The sequence below is a fragment of the Colobus angolensis genome, unplaced genomic scaffold (assembly GCF_000951035.1).
Source record: "Colobus angolensis palliatus isolate OR3802 unplaced genomic scaffold, Cang.pa_1.0 Scaffold78, whole genome shotgun sequence".
Lineage (NCBI taxonomy): Eukaryota > Metazoa > Chordata > Mammalia > Primates > Cercopithecidae > Colobus > Colobus angolensis.
In genome coordinates, this window is record NW_012121598.1 from 327,028 (window position 1) to 334,114 (window position 7,087).

A 7,087-nucleotide genomic window follows, 5' to 3' on the forward strand; every position below is an offset into this window, starting at 1 on the left:
AGGCCTAAGCCACTGTGCCCCGCCCCTCTGAGAATTCTTTATCTTTTCTACTTACCATCTCTCTTTCTTATACCTTGCAGGGCCCTCCCCGACAAGCTGTGCCGTAGGGAGCTCTGGGAAGAAAGATTGCCTCCAGAACACCTGTGAGGCCATCTCAGTCCTTGCTAAGCTAAACTGGTGACCCAGACAGCACTATGGGCAGAGAGCACTGGTCACGTGCTCAGTTCTAGAGCTTCAGTATCTACCACAACCTCCTACAATTATAGCCTTACCAGTCTGTGGAGGTGAATCTTCATTCTCTATTTGCTGAACTTCCTAGAAGACTTCTGCAAAAGGGAGATGATAACTCCTTTTGCAGAAGTGAAAATCGAGGCTCAAGGGAGCTAAATACTTTCCCCAAAGTCTCTAGGTCCCTTTGCCCACAGAACCTCTAACTCCAGGTTTTTCCATTCCTTCTATAAAAGTAAAACAAAACAAAAACCCCAAGAGGGATTAAACCCTGAAATGCTTAATAATAGTTTGGTGGCGGGTTCCTTCCTTATAACTTGTTTTCCAAACAAGGGTGGAATTTCACCAATGGGATAGAACGAGAGGGTCTAGGGGGAGGATCAGGAGTGGGAGACCAACACCAGCTTTCTTAGACTTCGTCCACTTCACATTTAGCCATGGAAAATAATTAGCCAACTATAAATCAATAAAGAATACTGGAGGTCAGACTTTTCTAATCAAAACCCAACCCAAAAGTCTCCCAGGAATTTCAGCAAATAGAGAAGGAAGATTCAGCTCCACAGACTGATAAGGCTATAATTGTAGGAGGTCTTTGTTGATCCTGAAGCTCTGGAACTTAGCACATGACCAGTGCTCTCTGCCCTTAGTGCTGTCTGGGTCACCAGTTCAGCTCAGAGAGGACTGAGGTGGCCTCACAGGTGTTCTGGAGGCGGTCTTTCCCTCAGAGATCCCTGTGGCACAGCTTGTCAGGGAGGGCCCTGCAAGGTATAAGAAGGAGAGATGGTAAGTAGAAAAGAGATGAAGGAAGGCCAGGTGCGGTGGCTCAGGCCTGTAATCCCAGCACTTTGGGAGGCCGAGGCAGGTGGATCACCTGAGGTCAGGAGATTGAGACCAGCCTGGCCAACATGGCGAAACCTTATCTCTACTAAAAATACAAAACTTAGCTGGGCATGGTGGCAGGTGCCTGTAATCCCAGCTACTTGGGAGGCTAAGGCAGGACAATCACATGAACCTGGGAGGCAGAGGTTGCAGTGAGTCGCGATGGCACCATTGCACTCCAGCCTGGGCAACAAGAGCAAAACTCAGTCTCAAAAAAAAAAAAAAAAGAAAAGAAAAGAAAAGAAAGAGATGAAGTAGTGTGAGGGAGAGACAGGAGAGAGGGAAGGAAGGAGGTGGAGAAAAGGAGAATGAGAAAGAGGAAGAAATTAGAAACGTGATACAAAAGCAAAGGACAGGGCTGATGTGGTAGCATGTCCCTATAATCCCAGTGAATCAGGAGGCTGAAGTGGTGGGATACGTAGGATGGCTTGAGCCTGGGAGTTTGAGGCTGCAGTGAGCTATGGTTCCACCACTACACTCCAGCCTGAGCAACAGAACAAGATCCTATCTCTAATAAATAAATAAATAACAACAAAAAAGTAAAGAGAGGGCAGGAAAGAAAATAGAATCCCCAATACCAGGAGAGAGCATGTGTAGCTCCTTAGGATTTGCCATATTCTCTCTCACTTTGCTTTCTGTGGCTAGATAAATAATATTTAGTTGATCTTTCAGTGAGGTGTCTAGAAATGCTTTACTGAAAAAGCAGGCTCTCCAGCACCTGATCGTGGAATTGGCCAAGACCAGTGCTGCAGTGCGGGCTATTTATAAATTCCCTCCTCTGTTTCCAGACCTTTCATTCAGTGTCATCTCTTGGAAAGGAGCCTGCTATGGGGACAAAGCTAGAAAGAAAAATATCTTACTTTTCACAGGCAAATGTCAAAAAGCACAGAATTCCATGAGAAATGAAAAACATTTCAAAAAAATAAACTATACTTGGATATATAAGACATTAATATAAAATAAGGGTCCCTTATTTATATATAAATATTTAATATAAAATTAACGGTCCCTTGGAAAACACTTGTTACCACCATCCCTTTAAATCTACTGTTTTAACTGCCCCCAGTAATTCAGATGGCCTGGTATTCAAGGCCACCCCTATCCAAAATTGTGAAGTTGAAGAAATGTGTCTTTTTTTTTTTTTTTTTTTTTTGACAGGGTCTCACTCTGTTGCCCAGACTGAAGCCTAGTGGCATGATCAGAGCTCACTGCAGCCTCGACCTCCCAGGCTCAAACAATCCTTCCACCTCAGCCTCTGTGGAAGCTGGGACCACAGGTGTGTGCCACTATGTCCAGCTGATTTTTCATTTTTTGTAGAGACAGGGTCTCACAGCCTACACAGTTGAGTCTTGAACTCCTGGACTCAAGTGATCCTCCTGCCTTGGCCTCCCAAAGTGCTAGAAGGATTACAGGTATGACCCACTGCAGCGGGCAGAAACGTGTCTGAAAATGCTTCCCGTCACACTCTACTCCATGCTTCTTTTTTTCCTTCACAAGCTCCTCCCCTGAAGGAACCTCCCCTCTGGTGAGAGGGCACAAAGGCTCAATACCTAGCTCTAGCACAAGGCCAGAGAAGGAAAGGGTTAGTAGGAAACAGAAGTGTAAGGAATGCTTTACTCTGCCTGGAGGAGAAGGAAGGGGATTTGGGCAGAGGTGACCTCTGAGATGGCCTCTGAGAAGATAATAGCAGTTTGAGTTTAGGACAAATTGACTCTGAGATATCAGCGGATCCTCCAGGCAGAAATAACCTTCAGGTTTTTGCAGAGAGGAATGTGGGTGAGAGGTTAGGATTGGAGAGAGGGACTGGGTGTTGTCTCCAGGAAGTGGGAAGTGTGTGATGGGCTGTCATCGTCACTGAAGCCTGAGTACATGACAAGCAGAGCAGAGGGTCCCTGTTGTGACATGCCCACCAGGCAGCTCCTGCAGCTTCATGACCTGCATTACCACAGTCAATGCAGTTGGGGTTAGTGGGGAGATCTTAAGGTCCATTATACTCTAAGAATCTAAATGATTTGAAGAGGCAACCTGTTCCACACCCCTAGATAACAGCTATTTTTTACCCTGGCTGACTCCAGGGCCAATTGGAACTAAACAAGGAAGGGGCAGGTGGACGTCCAAGTAACTCCTTCATTCTTTGATTTCTTCAAGCATCCTCTTGGAAGCAGGACAATTTCCAAGTCTGTTCTCTTCCTTAGCTGATAACAAGATAATTTATCCTCTTAACATTAGCTCAATGAAAAGAAAGTTGGAATTTTCAATTCGTTGGTTCTCTCCCTTTCCTCTAAATGTAATTCCTCCATTTTAAATAAATTTTCTGGATTTTCTCCAAAGGTCACTAAATGACATTGTAGCACTGCATTAACATGGGCTGACCTAAACTTGGAGATAAAGAAAGGGTCACCCATGTGGGACAATCTCAGGAGTTCTAGGAAGGTCCTGATGTTCAAAGCTATCTACCTAGCTCCTATCCTTAGGTTACAGCATTATTCCTTCTGTTTTATTATTTATTATCCAACAAGTATTTATTAATATTTGCTATGCCTGCTTTGAAGTGGCCTAGAAAGCACTGTACACTTGAGCTGTTGGTGATTAGCTTTTTAGTTGGTTGGTTTGTTGTTTTTATAAACTTTTTTTTAGGCATGAAGTCTCACTTTGTTGTTGTTGTTGTTCTTTTGTTTGTTTTTTGAGATGGAGTCTTGCTCTGTCACCCAGGCCGGAGTGCAGTAGTGTGATCTTGGCTTGCTGTAACCTCCGCCTCCCAGGTTCAAGCAATCCTCCTGCCTCAGCCTCCCGAGTAGCTGGAATTACAAGCACCTGCCACCATGCCTGGCTAATTTTTATATTTTTAGTAGAGGCGGGGGTTTCACCATATTGGTCAGGCTGGTCTCTGTTGGGGAGACCAGTCCCACACCACCCAGCAGGTACCCTGAGTCCAGCAGAGACAAAGGAGTTAGAAAGAGACAGAACAAGCAATTAAAAGGTGGGTCCAGGGGACCAGAGCATCGGAGGCTTGCTCACAGCCCAGAGTTCTCAGGCTCTGCCCAATTTATTAGTTTACAAGCTCTTTGTTCTTAGGGCAGATGGGAGGGGGAGGAAGGAATGAGGAAAAGGATTAATCAGTGAAGGAGAACTTATGAGTCATTTGATAAGATGTGCAGCAGTGGTGGTTTCTGTGAATTTCCTTGAACAAAGGCATGTGTCTAAACTACTTAAGATCTTTAACTTATCGAGACTGAAACGGGTGGGAGCAGGTTTCAGGAGGAGCCAAGATGTTTGATCATACTCCACTGCTTCAAGGGAGTGTTGTCTTCCTGAGCAACCTGTGGCATGCCACTGAGTGGTTATACTCTTGGGGCATAAAGACATGAAGGCAATAAGGAGACTTTTCTCCTCAGAGGCCGCCTATGGCTTCCCATGGGTGTCTCACACAGGGGAGACCAACTCAACTGGCACCCCAGAAACTCTCTTTCCCACATGTCCCCCTTTTTTGTCTTTATTAATTTTTTTTTTATTAATAACCGCCATTGCTATCATGGCTCATTCACAGTGTCTGGCTTCTCTCCCAAGGTGCCGCCCGCATCTGTAGACTAAAAACAAATAGCACAGACAGACACAAACCAAAATAAAATTTGCAATTGTTGATCCACCTATGGTTGTAATCCACGTTAAAGGATTGGTATTAGAAAGGCCATCAGCAGCTCCAGTAAGAATATCAGCTCCAGGCAACATGGTGAGATGAGCCTGAGATGCCTCAAAAACTTGTTTTTTCAGTTTAGCAATATCTAACGTTAAATTATCTTCTTTTCCTTGTGGGTGACGTCTAATCATCTCCCAGTGGTGTTCAGTGGCATTATAAGAGCTAGGAGTAATACAAAAATCAGAAGTATTCCAATCACATTGCATTTGAATTCTATGCTCCAAGCTCATAATCTGATCTCCCATCCAAATTACTGTTTGACGGAGATCATTAATTTGATTTGCCAATTTTTGATCTATTTGGCTTTGGGAATTCCAAAACTTAGAAGAATTTTTCTGCCAACTATCCACAAAGTCCACAGTTTGAATAGAAGAGTGCAAAGCAATACCAGCAGCAGCAGCAGCAATAGCTGTGACAGCTATAAGGCCCATGATCACAGCTATTAAAGTAAGTATGAATCTCTTTGATCTATTAAGTATTCCTTTTAGTACTTCAGTGATAATACTTATGGAGGGAGAGGCCTCCCAAGATCTATTGAGGGAAACAGGTATCCAAACTCCTTCTCGGGCCATAACCAGTAACACGCTATTATCTTTATTAAAGGTAGAATTAATGCAGGTAAAAAGATGACAGTTGAGGCATGATACAGTTTGAGAGTCAGGTAGGATATTAATTTTTCCCACTGCCAACATAAAAGGAGATTTAACACAACTCTGCAATGGGACTGACTGATTAGAGGTCATGGCTACAACAAATCGAAGTTTTTTACTGTGGGTCTCTGTTTTATATTCTCCTTTCCAAATCCAAATTGGGGTTTGAGCCATCATTAATTTCTGCAATTCTGGATGTTCTGGGCTTATAATTGGATCAATCATTTTTGGGTTGTTCTTCTCCCACTTAATAGGGTAATTTGTTTCAATTCTTCTATATAATTTTGGTGCATTATCTGGGTAGTCATTTGCAAAAGGAGTCTCTACAATCATCGCACTGTCCAGTACAATTTACTGCAAAGCGTCCCCTAGGGGCCCAATTAATGATGATTCCATAGGAATTATTTTGCAGTACGGCAGTGCTGTTTGCAATACAATCTTCCCAGGTTAGCACCTCTAGCTTTCCAGGCCATTTAGTGGCCTGCCTAGGGCAGGGCTTCTTATTAGGTTTAAATTTATTAATCTGGCAATGTGTCATAACATAGCTGTGCTCAAGGTATTTAATAGTGTCCAAAGATTGAAATGTTCTTCCACTGATTGCATGAATAGAGGCAAAAAAAAAAAAAGATTTACTACAGTAGCCTGGGCCATTGTCTGTTTTAATCTTTTGTGGGATGCCCATGGCAGTGAAACAAGAAAGTAAATGTCTTTTAATATGAGCAGCTGCCTCACCTGTTTCACAAATTACCCATACAAAATGAGAAAAGGTATCTATAGTAACATGGACTTATGAAAGTTTCCTGAATGAAGGTACATGGGTTACGTCCATTTGCCACATCATATTGGGGGTTAATCCCCATGGGTTAACACCAGTCCTTTCATGTGGCAGTTGTAGTACCTGGCACTGAGGGCAATGTTGCACAATGTCCTTTGCCTGTCTCCAAGTAATCTGATATTTTTGTTTAAGTCCTGCTGCATTAACATGTGTTAGGGAGTGAAAGTCTTGGGCATTAGTACGTACAGTGGAAACTAGTAAATCAGCTTGATAGTTAGCTCTTACAAGTGGCCCAGGAAGATTAGTGTGTCCTTGAATGTGCACAATATAGAAAGGAAAACAGCAATCACACATTGCTTTTTGTAAAGAAGAAAACAGCTGATAGAGTTGTTCATCCACAACATATTTAATGAGCACAGTTTCTCTGTGTTGAGTGGCTTGAACAACATAAGCTGAATCAGAGACAATATTTACAGGTTGCTTAAAGTCTTCTAACACAGCTGTAACTGCCTGTAATTCAGTCCTCTGTGCCGATTGAAAGTCAGTTTGAATAATTCTGTTTTTAGGTCCTACATAAGCTGCTTTTCCATTGCTAGAGCCATCTGTAAACACAGTCACTGCTCCTTCCAATGGAGTACCACGGGTAATTTTTGGAAGGACCCATGTTGTTAGCTTCAAAACCTGAAAAATTTTGTTTTTTGGATAATGATTGTCAAGAACTTCAATGAAGCCAGCTAAATTTATTTGCCAATTGACCGAATTAACAAAGGCTTGCCGAATCTGATTTTTATTCATTGGAACTATAATCTTATCTGGATCTGAGCCACAAAGTTTAACAACTCTTTTTTTTTTTTTTTT